General features: G+C 33.0%; 2 long non-coding RNA genes across 2 annotated transcripts; both read left to right on the top strand.

Annotated features, from left to right (window-relative positions):
- Positions 1–10031: 10031 nt before the first annotated feature.
- On the top strand, positions 10032–12535 carry LOC114186600. Its single transcript, XR_003605119.1, has 3 exons — positions 10032–10108; positions 10196–10263; positions 12455–12535. It is a non-coding gene; the product is annotated as an uncharacterized LOC114186600 (long non-coding RNA).
- A 1612-nt stretch (positions 12536–14147) lies between these two features.
- On the top strand, positions 14148–14683 carry LOC114186599. The gene is made up of 3 exons (XR_003605118.1): positions 14148–14208; positions 14294–14526; positions 14608–14683. It is a non-coding gene; the product is annotated as an uncharacterized LOC114186599 (long non-coding RNA).
- Positions 14684–15296: the final 613 nt, after the last annotated feature.

Genomic DNA, 15296 nt, shown 5'->3' with positions numbered 1-15296 from the left:
CCCATTTCCAAATTTATCATGAACTCAAAACATAATTAAGCCTAAAATAAATATTGTAAAAATTAAATTTTATCTTAGAAGAAATTCAATTGTTTTTTCCAAACAAGAAATTGAAATGTAAGGTATTTTAAATTCTTTAACCAAACAAGTTATTTAGAAAATGAAGGAGATTTAATTGCAAGCAATTCAAATACAAAGCATTTCAATTTCTAAGCATTGTTGAAATGCTGCATCCAAACACAAGATTAGCTTACCAAACAATGCAATTGTGGTCTTAGTGAATAAATCTCTTGATTCAGAGATGGTTGTGACCTTAGGTAGCCAACTCCTATGAAGACACTTTAGCACTTTGATGTTTAGCTCCCCTTTATCAAACTCCTTTCCAAAGCCTACAAGATGGTTGACAATGTACATGAATCTCTTTTGCACTTCAACTATAGAATCTCCTTGTTGTATCTTGAATAGTTCATATTGTTTGATCAAGGCATGCTTCCTTTCTCTCTTCACATCTTTTGTTCCCTCATGAGTAACTTCAAGAATATCCCATAACTACAGAGGCACAAAAACAACAAAACTTGATGGAGGCTCTCCCTAGCCAACCAAACATGTGTTCTTCAAGCTTCAACCAAGCCAAAATTCTTCCAAGATCAACCAAGATCTTCAATCTTCAACTACAACTATGTGATTCAGAGAGATAGAGTTTTCCAAAAGTGTATGACTATTTTTCGCGCTTAAAAACTCAAAATCGTACCTCATCTCTATGAAAACCAACTTATATAATTTGGTCATAAGTGAATTTAACAGGTTGATTTGTTCATACAATTTGTTGATTTCACTTGAGTTAAGTGAAATTAGTCGATTCCAAAAAGTTTCAACTAATTGAATACATTCATACCAAAACTATATGCAACAAGTCTTTTAACTTGTTAAAAACCTTTTTAACAGATTGAAAAGGGTACATAAAGACTAAAAGGACATCTAACCTATGTCATATAGTCTACAAATGTAATACAACATTTAAACTTCATAATCTTCACTTTCCATATTTAGTAAACAAGAAACTTGATCATCAATGCATCTTCATCAATTCTTCATCAACCTCTTATGCTAACAGCTTCCTACTCCTATTTTTCCTCCCCACTTTTCTTCTCCTCAAAACTGATAAAAAGAATCAAGATAGTAAACAATTATATTTTAGTATTTTCTTGAGTCACCATCTACACTTTAATCCCCTTCAACTAAAGCTAATTAAGTGGTATGGTGTCCAATGACACAATACATGGGTTTTATAATTCCATTAATGAACATATGTTTTACAATCTCCATGAAATTCCATTAAAAAAGTTAATAATATCATTGAAGATTTGACATATAAACTGAGATTATTAGATAGTGGCAAAATGGTAATAAAATAGAGGTACGCTTAGACCGATATAGGTTAGATCGGTTAGACCGATTAGACCGGTTAGACCAATTAGACCTAGACTCGATATAGAAAGTTAGGTGATGACGAAATGGTAATAAAATAGAACACTTTCTATACCGGTTGATCACTATAACTGGTACAACTAGGTCATTATTAAATCTTCCTCAACCAGCAACTTCAACTTCATCGTTCCCCTTCACTACTCTCTAACTTGTAACGACTTCATTCAATTTTTTTTTCTTTTCTTCTCTCAAACCTATTTCCTTCTTCAAACCTTCAGTCTCCATAAGCATTCTTATCCCTCAATCTGAATAAGGAATTAGGTCTGGTAGATGACGAAGCCTTTGTATTTGCAAAAATTGACAAAAAAGTTTATTACACAATTTAACATTTTTTCTTATATATACACTAGTGCAAAATAAGCTTTTTATACCTACATTATTATACCTGTTCAAATCCATCAGGTATAAAACAAGAGGCAGATGATAATTTTGTAAATAATGTGAGATCTTTTATGCCAATTATACTTTCAACTGGTATAAAAATTAACGCGATGACATTTTTAGCAATATTGAAAAAGACTTTTTATACCAGTTATAGCTAGAATTGGTATAAATTTTGTATATATATATATATATATATATATATATATATATATATTTTTTTTTAAATTTTTAAAAAAGATATTATACTTGTTGACCTCTGACCGGCATAGTATGTTTTCCATTTTCCATTTCTTTCGTTTATTCCCTTTCCTTAACATTTGTTTCAAACATAGTTTGTTGCTTCCCTTTCCTTATTCTTCGTTTCCAACATACCTTAACACAATTCTTCGTTTCCAACATTTGTCGTTTCCACTTTCCAACAATCACCGTCACCGGTCGCCTACGAAGTAGCCTGCGAAGTCGCTTGCGAAGTGGACTGCGAAGTTGCCATCACCGTGCGGAGTCGCCTACGAAGTCGCCGTCACCATGCGAAGTCACCTCATCACCGTCACATGTTGTTTATGTGCTCTTCGTCTGCTAGCATCATGTTGCTAACCGGTAATTATTGTTAACTGATGGAACCCTAACTGTTCATCATGTTGCTAGCTTGAAGTAATATCACTAGCTTTAGTTAATTACTGCTAACTGATGGAACCCTAACTGTTCATGTTGCTAGCCTGAATTAATATCAACTATATACTTAGTAAAGAAGAAACATAATGATGTGGATGATTGTCCACACAAGTTGTTGTTTCTATAGAATTTATGCTAAGATAAAAAAATTCCCTTAATCAGTTTATTCAATATTTAATTTCTTCAATCACACCATAGTTTTATCATGGTTCCTGAAGCAATATTGTTTTCTTCAATGCTTGATGGTTAGATGACAATATATAAGAATGTATGTATTATTTCTTTAAAAGTCCAAATTCTCCTGAGTTTTTTTTATTTTTTATTAATTGCTAACTTTTGTGGTTTTAGAAATTCAAGTCTTAAGGAGTGAAATCAATCAAGGAAGAAGCACTGAATAACTTGAAAGCCTTGGAGTCAGCTACTGTAGGGGCTAAGTGTCCAATTTCACCTGTTCAGACATTGGTTGGGGGATATCTGCAGGAGTTGTGACGCCACTATCCTAGTGGTAGGTGTAAACCGGTAAAATTTCCATATAACTACTCTGTATATCTCTTGTCCCTGAATCTCTTTTCTTTTTTTTCTTCCTTTTGCGCAACATGGTAGCTGAAAATTTGGAATTAGATAAAAACTGGCTCATATTCACTAACATCAACAACATAAAAAGTAGGAAGCATATACAAAATCTTGTCCCCTATGAGTCACTCTGCTTACATTATTAGTATTGTCAGATTTATCCATTTGAATCTTCAGCAGTGATAGACCTTTCTGCCAATAAACATATCCTCTTATCACCTTCAATAATTCATGACCTTTCTGTAACTTTATAACTATAGTACATCCCTCTTCATAACATTTTATTCATAGTCACCCTCACCCAGGTCTATTTGAAACCTGATAGAGCTATGTCTCTCTGTGATGAAATATACCAAGAATATAAAACTTAAAAATAACATGGGTAGCAAAACTTAAGAAATTAAAAATAAAGGACTAAACTACTAAAAGCAGAGAATAGTGGATGAGCTTAAAGTCTGAATTCAAACACATTAATTTTTCTTAAGGGTAGCAGAGATGACATTGTTACGAAGTTAAATCTTCAAAGTATTTTAAGTTCAGGACTAACATGCACACAGAATATAACTAACTTAATCCATACAATACAATAGATGGGCATGTAGGTCCACGTTATTAGTATTTGAAGCACTCTAAAACAACAAGAAAAGAGACTTAGAATAAACTTTGGTTGATGATACTTGAACACAATAGTTATCATCATTGTTCCCTCCGCCTCTGATATTGAAATGCGGAAATCACAACTAACCTAAAAAATAAAATAAAAACTCAATTATATGTACAGAAGTTTAAGTAATTTGTTTCAAATAAAGTAACGAAATTAATGCAATGACAAGAAATGAGAATTATATTAAACTATTGTGATGGGGCATACAGCCTCCACCAAAATTAATATGTCCTCTGATAATGCGACAAGCAGTTCTCTGAATCCCTCACATGTTGAATATGACCAACAACATCAATTGGTGGGTTGTTGGCCTCCATGACTACTCCAATCCTAACAAAATTGGAAGGTCTTGATTGTTCTTTTTCAAATTAATTGGGACAAACTTAAAACCTACTATGGTATTATGTGTCTCATACCCGTGCCAAGGTAAACAAATTAAAAATTCAACTTAAAGCCCCAAAGAATGATCTAAATGTCTCTACCTATTTGATCGAAATGGCTGTCATCAAATACCAAGTTTGGATTTTAATGAAACTTTTAGTCCTGTGATTAAGCATTCTACTATTAGAGTTGTTCTCACATATATGTTGTTTCAGCCAAATGGCCCATTCATCAACTTGACAAAAATAATGCTTTTATTCATGATGTTTCCAAGAAGATCTTTACATGCAACAACTGTCTGGTTTTATTTCTCATGATCCTAAGCTTGTTTGTAAACTTCAAAAGCTATCTATGGATTAAAACAAGCCCCAAGATCATTGTTTAATAAACTCAGTTAAGCTTTAACTACCTTTGGTTTTCACTCCACTAAAAGTGACTTATTTCTGTTAATCAAATTCTGGGTCAATTCTACTCTTTTTATACTTTTTTATGTAGATGATATCATCATCACAGGTAATTTGGTAAGCCATATACATTCCATTACTTCTCTGCTTTGAAATCACTTCCCTTTATAGGATCTAGGGCCTTTACACTATTTTGTTGGAGTTGAAATTTCTCTGCAGTCTGATGGTATAGTCTACATCTGTCCCAAACCATAATATTCTAAAGCAAATATGTTAAGTTTGAAAGCTCAGCCAACTCCTATGATATCCTCTCTTTGTCTTACTCATGATGGATTGTTTACGGTTTCTGCATTTATCTTGGAACTGGAGCCTCATCTCTTAGCATTCCCAAAAGCAAAATCCAATCTCCCGCAATAGCCCTGAGGCTGAATAATACTAAGATACTCTGAATACAGTCTCTCCTTGCTCAACTTCACATCAATGGAGGAATACCAAGACTAGTTCAATTCTATTGGTTTAAACAATGAATAAAAATAGAACATTTTATTAAAATTTATATATATGCATGCAAGTTGTTGTGAATGTGAATGTAGATGCAGTTTATATGAGAGAGGGAGAGAGGGGTGTGACTGTTTCAGTTTCATTGCATTGTCTGGGGAGAGTGATAGAAACAGTTTCGAAGTGGTAGCTACAGGGTACTTGTTGGAAGAGAGGCAAAAGAAAAAAAAAAGCTGAAAACAAACTAGTTAGTATATATGTATATGTGTATCCACTACTTTGAACTCAAGATACAAACTATATGTATATATACTTTGAACTCAAGCGTAATATCTTGTTTCTGTGCCTCTGATTTTGTGACATTTTGCTAATAATCACTGTCACTGACATTTTACTTCTGTGCCTTTATTTTAGTGAAACTAAAGCAAATTAAGTCTGGAACAGGAAATTTTTTACGGTTGGTGAAGTTAATTAAATTAACTCAATGGGGTAAATAAGTAATTGAAAGAAGAAGAAAGTAAAAGGGTGGTCTAGCAGTAGTTATACATTACTATGCACCACCCATTTATTTTAGGTCTTAAAATAAACAACACATGTTCATAATCATCACCTATATAGGAAAACACGCTACTATAATTTCTTACTGCAAATAAAATAAAAAGTTTCTAGAAATTTACTATTAGTAATGGTACAAACTAATTAAAAAAGTTAGAAAATATAAAAAATTCAATCTATTTTTAAATTTATGGAAACCATCTGAGGGTGTGAGAAACTATAATGAAGTAAAACAATACTTATCATCAATAAAAAGAGTAAATAATTAATAAGTAAATTTCAACAATACTGAAGTGTTTGGCTGTTGCTTAAATATAGAAGTGTCAAATAAACTCACCTAACAATAACTTGCCAACTTGACAGAGTTGGATGATTTTTAACTATACATTAATATAAAAAATAGTTAAAAAAATTGTATTAATCAACACCTTTAATTTAATTTTCTATTATTAATTATGAATTAATTTAATATGTAAAGACAATAATCTTTTTAATTTATCTTATTAAAAATATTAATTATAAATTGAAGACTTATAATATAATATATATATATATATATATTAAGTAAAAAATAACAATTTTATATTTTTAAATTTGGTTGCGAGTCAAAATTAAGTTCACATAAATGATAAGTCTATTTTCCCCATCTCACTTGTGATGGGTTAATAGTGAACCGAAAGGATCTGAAATGACATAATTTATCATCTTTAATTGAATTAATAAGAGAGTTACATTAAACAAAAATATTATACAGATCGAATCTAAATTTTTTGTAATACTCCCCTTTTATAAATATATTATTATATAGGTTTTATTATAACCATTATGATAAAAGATATATAACAACAATAATAATAATAACAATTTTTGAAATTTATAATAATTCATATATCTTTTAAATAAAACAAAAAATAATTTAGATATTGATATATCATAGGAGTCAAATCAGTGACCTATAATTAGATTATTGACCCATAATTATGATGTCTACTATCAATAAAAATTGTTGTTGAACTGTTTGAGAGATTCTTTTGTTCTATCTTCATTAGTGAGTTATATAGCTTGTGCTCATAGAATTTTTGTTGCTTAGAATTCATTTGTGTGAACTGTTCCAAAGTCAAATGAGTTGTATGTTATATTAAATGGTGGTAGTGTTGAGTTCACAGATTGGACTACGTGTTTGGCTGTTTCTGAGCTCTAACCAAAAGCAGTGGTGTTAATTTATACACACAACAATGGATCGGAGTTGGATAAATTTTTTACGCACAACAAATAAATATGAGAATGGAGTGGAAGAATTTCTTGAATTTGCAAATATGAATGTTCTGGATAATAATGGAAAATTCTACTGCCCGTGTGTTAATTGTTTGAATGAGAGAAAACTACCAACTGACATTATTCAGGAGCATGTTCTTTGTGATGGTTTCTTAAAGAGCTACACAAAGTGGATATGGCATGGTGAATTAATAGACATGCCAAGTGTAGATGGGTCTGACGCAGAAGAAGTTGATTTAGAGATGGATGATCGAATGGAGGAAATGATTCGTGATATTGGACATGATTCCTTTCAACGTGCGAATGTGTATGACAATTTGTGTAATGACGCAGAAAAATCTCTGTACGCAGAATGCACTAAGTATACTCGATTGTCAGCGGTATTAAAATTGTTCAATGTGAAGGCAAGAAATGGGTAGACTGATAAAAGCTTCACAGAATTACTTGAGTTGTTGAGTGACATGCTTCCTAAAGGTAACACGTTGCCAACACGCAATTATGATGCGAAGAAGATATTGTGTCTGATGGGTACGGAGTATCAAAAAATTCATGCATGCCCAAACGATTGTGTCTTGTACAGGAAGGAGTTAGCCATGTTACATCAATGTCCACGATGTGGGGTGTCAAGATACAAACAGAAACATAGTGAGTTTGAATCTGATAGTAAGGGTCCTCCAACAAAAGTTTTGTGGTATCTTCCAGTAGTTCCACGGTTGAAACGTTTATTCAACAATGCAAATGATGCAAAACTCATGAGATGACATGCAGATGGATGTACAACAGATGGCCATTTGAGACATCCGGCAGATGGGTTGCAATGGAAGAAAATTGATTCCATGTTCCCAAATTTCTCCAATGATTCAAGGAACATTAGATTTGGACTTGCTACAGATGGAATGAATCCATATGGTAACTTGAGCAGTAAACATAGTTCATGGCCTTTTCTATTAGTGATTTACAATTTACCTCCTTGGTTGTGCATGAAACGCAAATATGTTATGTTATCCTTGATGATCTTGGGTCCAAGACAACCAGGAAACGACATTAATATTTATTTAACCCCATTAGTTGAAGATTTGAAGATGTTATGGGAGGAGGGTGTTGATATGTTTGATGGGTACACTAGTGATTCATTCAAGTTGCATGCCATGTTATTTTGTACAATCAACGACTTTCCAGCATATGGTAATTTAAGTGGATATAGCATTAAGGGTCACAAAGCATGCCCTATATGTGAAGAAGGCACATGTCACCATCAACTACAACATGGAAGGAAAATAATATACCTTGGACATCGGAGATTTCTTAGTACAAACCATCCATATCGTAAATTGAAGAAAGCATTTAATGGGTGTCAAGAAAATGAATTAGCTCCAATGGTTTTAAGTGGGTCACAAGTGTATGAGCTTGTGAAAGACATTGGGGATGTGTTTGGAAAGATGAAAAATAAAGGCACTACAAGCAACATATGGAAGAAAAGGTCAATTTTCTTTGATCTCCCATATTGGAGGGTGCTTGATGTGAGACATTGTATAGATGTTATGCATGTAGAGAAAAATGTGTGTGATAGTATTATCGGAACACTCCTCAATATTCAAGGCAAGACGAAAGATGGTCTAAATGCTCGTTTGGACTTAGTTGAAATGGGTATAAGAGAACAATTAGCTCCACAATCACATGGTAAGCGAACATACTTGCCTCCAGCATGTCACACATTGTTAAACAAGAGAAGAGAAGTTTTTGTGAGATTTTACAAGGTGTGAAAGTTCCACTAGGTTACTCTTCCAATTTTAAAAGACTTGTATCCATGAAAGATCTAAAAATTACTTGGGTTAAAATCTCATGATTGTCATGTATTGATGCAACAACTTCTACTAATGGCTATTTGAGGCATATTGCCTAAGAATGTTAGATATACCTTAACAAGATTGTGCTTCTTTTTTAATGCAATATGTAGTCAGGTTATCGATATTGAGAAGTTGGATTAGTTAGAAAATGAGACTGTACTCATATTGTGTCAGTTGGAGATGTACTTTCCTCCATCATTCTTTGATATTATGGTCCATCTGATTATTCATTTAGTCCAAGAAGTTAGAATTTGTGGTCCAGTATTCTTACGATGGATGTACCCTATTGAACGATACATGAAGATATTGAAAGGGTATGTAAAGAACCAATATCATCTAGAAGCATCAATTGTTGAAAGATATATTGCAGAGGAAGCTATTGAGTTCTGTACAGACTACTTATCACAAGTTGAAGCTATAGGGGTACCGAAGTCTCGTTACCATGAAAGAGGTGTTGGTAAGGGTACTCGAAGTGCAAAAGTTAGAACTCTGAGTAGAGATGAAGTTCTCCAAGCACATTTATATATATTGAATAACACTAAAGAAGTCATCCCCTATTTAAGTGCTCATAAAGATATTGTGAAGAGAAATAATCCACGAATGTCTCAAAAGTGGGTCATTAATGAGCATAACAAAACTTTTTTGAAGTGGTTCAAACAACAGGTTCAAAATGACAATACAACTTCTGATACATTAAATTGGCTAGCAAGTGAGCCAAACTATGATGTCTTATGCTGGAGTGGGTATGATATAAACAATTATACATTTCATACAAAAGACGAAGATGAAAAAAGCACCACACAGAATAGTGGAGTAATGGTTGTAGCTGAATCAATGCATTTCTCAAGTTCAAAGGATAAATATCCGATTATGGCCTCAATGTGCTACTTTGGTGTAATTGAAGATATTTAGGTAATAGATTACACAAGTTTCAGAGTACCTATTTTTAAATGTAAGTGGGTTGATGGTAATACTAGCATGAAGACTGATGATCTAGGTTTTACCTTGGTTGACCTAGAAAAGGAAGGTTATACTAAAGAGCCATTCATCAAGGCATCTCAAGCAAAACAAGTGTTTTATGTCATTGATCCCGCTAACAAAAGATGGTCAGTGGTTCTCCAAGGCAGAACCCTACATTATACTGATTACAACGATGAATTGATACTTGATATTAGCAAAACTCCATCCTTCTTATCAAATATGCCGACCTTGAATGCCGACAATGAAGTAGATGTTCATGTCGTACGTGATGACCACAACGAAGGGTTGTGGGAGAACATTCTAACTTAACCCATTTATTTATGTGCTCATAAACTTGTGTGTGGCTTTTCTTCACGCTCTTCATCTTTCTCAGTTCAAGTTAATTGGTACATTTTATCCCTTCTTGTTCATTGTTTTAAAAACTATGATTCATGTGGTTCACTTCATCTTTATTTGTTTCATATTCTTCATAGGTGGGTAGGTTCAAAGTTTTGATCTGAAGCCATTACAAACAAGATAACCTAATATCCATTGCTTTCAGGTAACTTTTATATTCTATTTTTTCTATATGATTATGTGAATATTCTTTAAAACCCTAAAGTTGCATATCAATTTTTTATGTGAATATATAGATAGCAGATAGATAAATAGGAAGGTAGGTAGGTAGGTAGATAATATGAGTTCAACTAAGATTATGTGGTTTAGCCCTAAGATATATATATATATATATATATATATATATATGCTCTAGCTAGTTGATGAAATCTGAGGTTTATAATTTCTGAGGAACACATATTCTGGGAGACAAATTTCCTAGCACAGATAGTTTGGCAAAACATGGGATGTCATGTTTCTCATATTTTCTTTCGTGGCTGATGATGATGCAATCATCTTTTTTTATTCACCAGTTAACTCTTTTCTTGTTTCCCGACGGTTTTGTCTTTTATACATAAAAAAATAAATTACAATCTGGTGATAATATTTTGTAAAAAAATTATAATATGATCAAAGATTTTTTGTAATATATAGAAACTGTTACATCTAAGTACGTGTACTACCTTTCAACCTAAAATATGTATATTAATTTAATATACCTAAGTTGAATATAGAAACAAAGTTAAGTCCATTAGTTTCAGATTACATGCAACTATGAAAACATTAATTCATAATAATGTAATAGGAAATTTAAATCTGAAGAGAAAGAAGGAAGAGAGAGAAGGTGATAATGGTGTCCGTGAGGCTTAACTTGTTGGGAATGGGAATGGGAGCCCACAACACAACCATTCTGTGTGTGAGAGAGTGTGATGAATCTGAATATGAATTTTTGTGTCTATGGCTCAAAAGTTGAAACATGGTGGGCTAGCCAACATGAGACAATGATAAAGGATAAGAGTTTTCAGCACTGTTTTCAGTTGTAAGTCTCAAAACAAAGACAATATTAGTAGTAGAGATGATGATTGTTTTGGCATAAATAGTGATAGTAGTAGTAGCAATAATGATGATGGTGTATGTGTTTCAAAATTAAGTGAAAAATTATTCCAGCTCCATTTTGGCTAAATGCATTTTGTTTTGAAAATTGCAGTTGAACTGAAAACTCACAATCACCCAAAATGGGGCTTAAGATGTTTCAATGTCTAGACTAAAATTTTCACCAGGTTGAGTACAGAAGAAGACTGAAGAGCACAATCATGCTCTAACTCACCATTACTGTGTTTACTAAGCTTCTCATGATTAAGTTTTGCCATGCATTTGTATCATTGTATGCATGCTTATCAAAATTGAGTCAACGAGTTAAAACAAAAATAAACACTCCCACACCCTCTAACATATCCTTATTTGTTTCTCTTATTCTCTTTTCGATTCTCTTGCATATGTTTTTTCTTTTGCTGATAATTGAAATGTACTTTTATCTTCGTTTATTAAATTGTTTTCATTGAAGTTTCCAGAATCCATCCAAATAAAGACTTCTCATCTCTTAAGCACATTAGATCCTAGTTGATAGTAAGTACACAACTCTAGTCATTTTTCTTGTCTTGATTCCTCTGTTACATCCAATGTAAATTTTGAAATTGATATTATAAGTCTATTGTTCATTATGTATCCTTTTGTCATTCAATTTCTTCTATTTATTTCTCAAAATAAAATTTTCAATGACATCATGATCTACACCTGTGCATGATGACAATTACCAATGTGTTTCTAGCCTTGGACTTGTGTACAAATCACTTCAATAGCAAAATTTTTATCCCTTGCTAACAGTTCAAAACCTGTTCATTTACTTATGCTTATATGTTCTAGTTTTAAACTTTTTTACTTGCCTTCCTACATCTTCCCCTAACAAAATGTTCTAGTAACATTTTTATAAATGTCTAAATTGATACGTAAAAATGTTAGCAGTACTTCTTTATAATTCATTTTGAAGAATCATCTGTCATGCTTATTTGTCACTTACTTTTTGACCTACATAGTCACAACCCTCCCCGATTACTGAACAGTTTTTTGCTAATGCAGCTGCAATCTGGCATAGAGATTCAGTTTAGTTTGTAAAATTGAAAAGAAAAGTTATTGACTTGATTTATTATCAGTTTGAGGGAATACTCGAGTTTCATTACTTTTGCTGATGATTCATTGTATTGAGTTTGTGGCTGACTTAGCTGGAGACTAATTGATGCATGTAAATGTTAAATAGAAATTATTTATTAATTCTCACTAACAATTATTTATTTGAATAGGGAAATGCCCGGTGACACACCATTTGGTGACCTTCCACCTTCACAAGGTGGGGACAAGATTCATACATGTACCAAAAAAAATGGTAGGCATGGAACTAGGTTGAGAGAGTTAACAGTCAGTCGTAGTGCGGATCAAAGATTGCCTATCCAGTTTGATATGCAAATTGGTAAAGCTTTGGGAGATAATAGCACAAAATTCACCAGCTATGTAGCCTTGCTTGGTAGGAGCAAGTCATCCATTCTTATAGATGATTGGGACCATGTTCCAGAGACAGTAAAGAATCAGATTTGGCTAAGTGTCCAAGTATGATATCTTAACTTATACAATTTATTACGTACATATAACTGATATTTAACATATGTAATCCATTCTTATTATACAGGTCACATATGATGTCCCAAATAGTAATCTGTTAAGGACAAAATGGATTTCATTTGCTGGGGAACGATGGAAGGGTTTTAAGACAGACCTTACAAGTCGTTATATCTATGGTCCCTTAAGTGATAGAAACCCTTGTGAGAAGTATCTGTTCCTTGATGAAGACACATGGCAGGCTTTTAAGGAAAGGCGATTAAATCCTGTCTTTCAGGTAAATTCATATTATATGTAGGTTTAACTATTTAATTGAACATATTGCTAAAATAAATCATTCTTTATACTTTGGTGCTCATAGGCTAAGAGGAAAGCTGCACAAGAGATAGCAAGAAAGAATGTCCACTCCCATAGATTGTCTCATGGGGGTTATGATAAATTGGAGCAGAAGATGATGAAAGAGGCATCTGCCTCTAATTCCAGTGGGACTACTGTTACTCATCCTCCTCGCCATGATAAATGGAAAAGAGCTTGTCAAAAACCAACAGGGGATTACATATCTGCAGAAACAGAAAGCGTAGCTAGGCGTATTGTAAGTAACTCAAACTAATTTATTTTTAGATGTGTATTAATATATTTTTTTTAATCTTAACTTAAAAGTTTTTATGTTGTAGGATGAACTGGTCGAGCAAAGCACACAAGGATCATTCACTCCACAGGGGCGTGAGGACATATTGGCAGTTGCCATTGGTCGTCCAGAGCATCCTGGACGTGTTCGTGGTGTTGGAAAATTTGTAGGCATCTGTCAATTCTTTGGTCCTCCATCAGCTAATCATAATAAAGTAAATATCAATAAGGAAGTTATCATGTCCATCAAAGAAGAAATGAGAGAACAAATGAGGGAGGAAATTAGGGAGGAGATTAAGAAGGAGATGAAGAAAGAGTAGTTTGATATGAAGGCACAATTGTTAGCAGACATGAGAGCAGAGTTAGCCTTTCCCTCAGCCCAGCCTTGTAATCCTCCTCAGCAACCTTCTCTTATTTGTGTAAGCACAAAGGGGAGTTGTGATGTTCCTCTTGAAGAGGCTTCTCTCATTGGTGATGCAGATTACGAGTTGTTCATTGATGATCTCCTACAGTCCTTGGTGGCTTTAGGTAATTTGTCTAATTATATTATTTTGCATGTATTTGTTTTAGCCTAACTATATTGTCTTATTTATTTTACAAATATTATTTGGTTACCTTAGGTAAAATGTATGCATTGGGGTCAACCATACACCATGCAACCATTGCAGATGATATGATGAGAGTAGTGGTTGTAGATGTTCGAGATGCTACTGCTCGAGTCCCAGTGCCCACTCAAGAGGTTAAGACAATGGGGCAGGCCCCTGGAAATTTTATCCTTTGGCCAGTTAGATTAGCAAAAGTAATTGCAAAGGAGGTAATTGTCCTTACTTGTTTTAATGATGCATTTATTTACATCAGTGTATATTAATGTTATTTAATACTTAAAATATGTATAGCAGATTAGAGTACAAGAAAAGGAAGATGTGAATGAATCATTACCACAACAGACAATTCTAGAACGACTTGGTGCAATGGCAGCGACTATCACCTTGCAACCTATACAATTAGAAATGCCTCCCTAAGCCACAAATAGGACCTTCAACACCCTTTTTTTTATATGTCAAAAGGATATTTTTGAAGTTCTCTCTGGCACTGATATGTTATGTATATCAGTAATACAACTTTGGTTGTTGTAAGTAAACTTTTATTACTTTTATGAAGTTTGAATATATTCAATATGTTATTCTTATATTATTTATTTTCAATGTTTAAGGTATTTACATCGTAGATGCACTGAGAAGAAGAATGATCACATATATGGATTTATTGATCCTATTGCCATTCAAGGCGTTGGGAATAAAAGTGAAGAGGTTCAAAAGTACTTATTAGAGGCATTTGATGTTAGGAAAAAAGAAGTGTACTTAGCGCCTTATTTGCAGCAGTAAGAATGTCTTTTATACATTAAATTATATTTATGTAAAACTTAATTGTATATAATGGTATTTGAATCTATAGGGGTCATTGGCAGTTGCTGGTAATTCTTCCTCAGAAGTTTGTTGTGGTTCTTTTGTGTTCATTACACAAGAAGCCTAACACTTTGAAAATTAAAAGTACTTTACAAGCGTAAGTTTTTTTATTAACTTATTTTTTGTGTTATATACTTTAATTTTACTAAGTTTCATATTAGGCACAATTTCAATATACATTAAATTTTACAGAGCGGTTGAGGCACATTCTAGGTTGTAGGGACAACAAATCACTTCTAGAAAGAAGTTGCAGTTCATTGCGCCAACTGTAAGTAGTTAATCTTCAAACTGTTGAAATACAATTATCAAATTTATGATATTATATGAATTTAACTTGTAGTGCTCATGTCAACCGGGAAGCTATGAGTGTGGATATTATACCATGAGGCTCATGCATAGAATCATATCCGCAAACATTGTTGACTCATGGGATATG

Source organism: Vigna unguiculata, chromosome 6 (assembly GCF_004118075.2).
Source record: "Vigna unguiculata cultivar IT97K-499-35 chromosome 6, ASM411807v1, whole genome shotgun sequence".
NCBI lineage: Eukaryota > Viridiplantae > Streptophyta > Magnoliopsida > Fabales > Fabaceae > Vigna > Vigna unguiculata.
The sequence above is the reverse complement of the archived record's forward strand: the minus strand, read 5'-3'. Positions and strand labels throughout refer to the sequence as shown.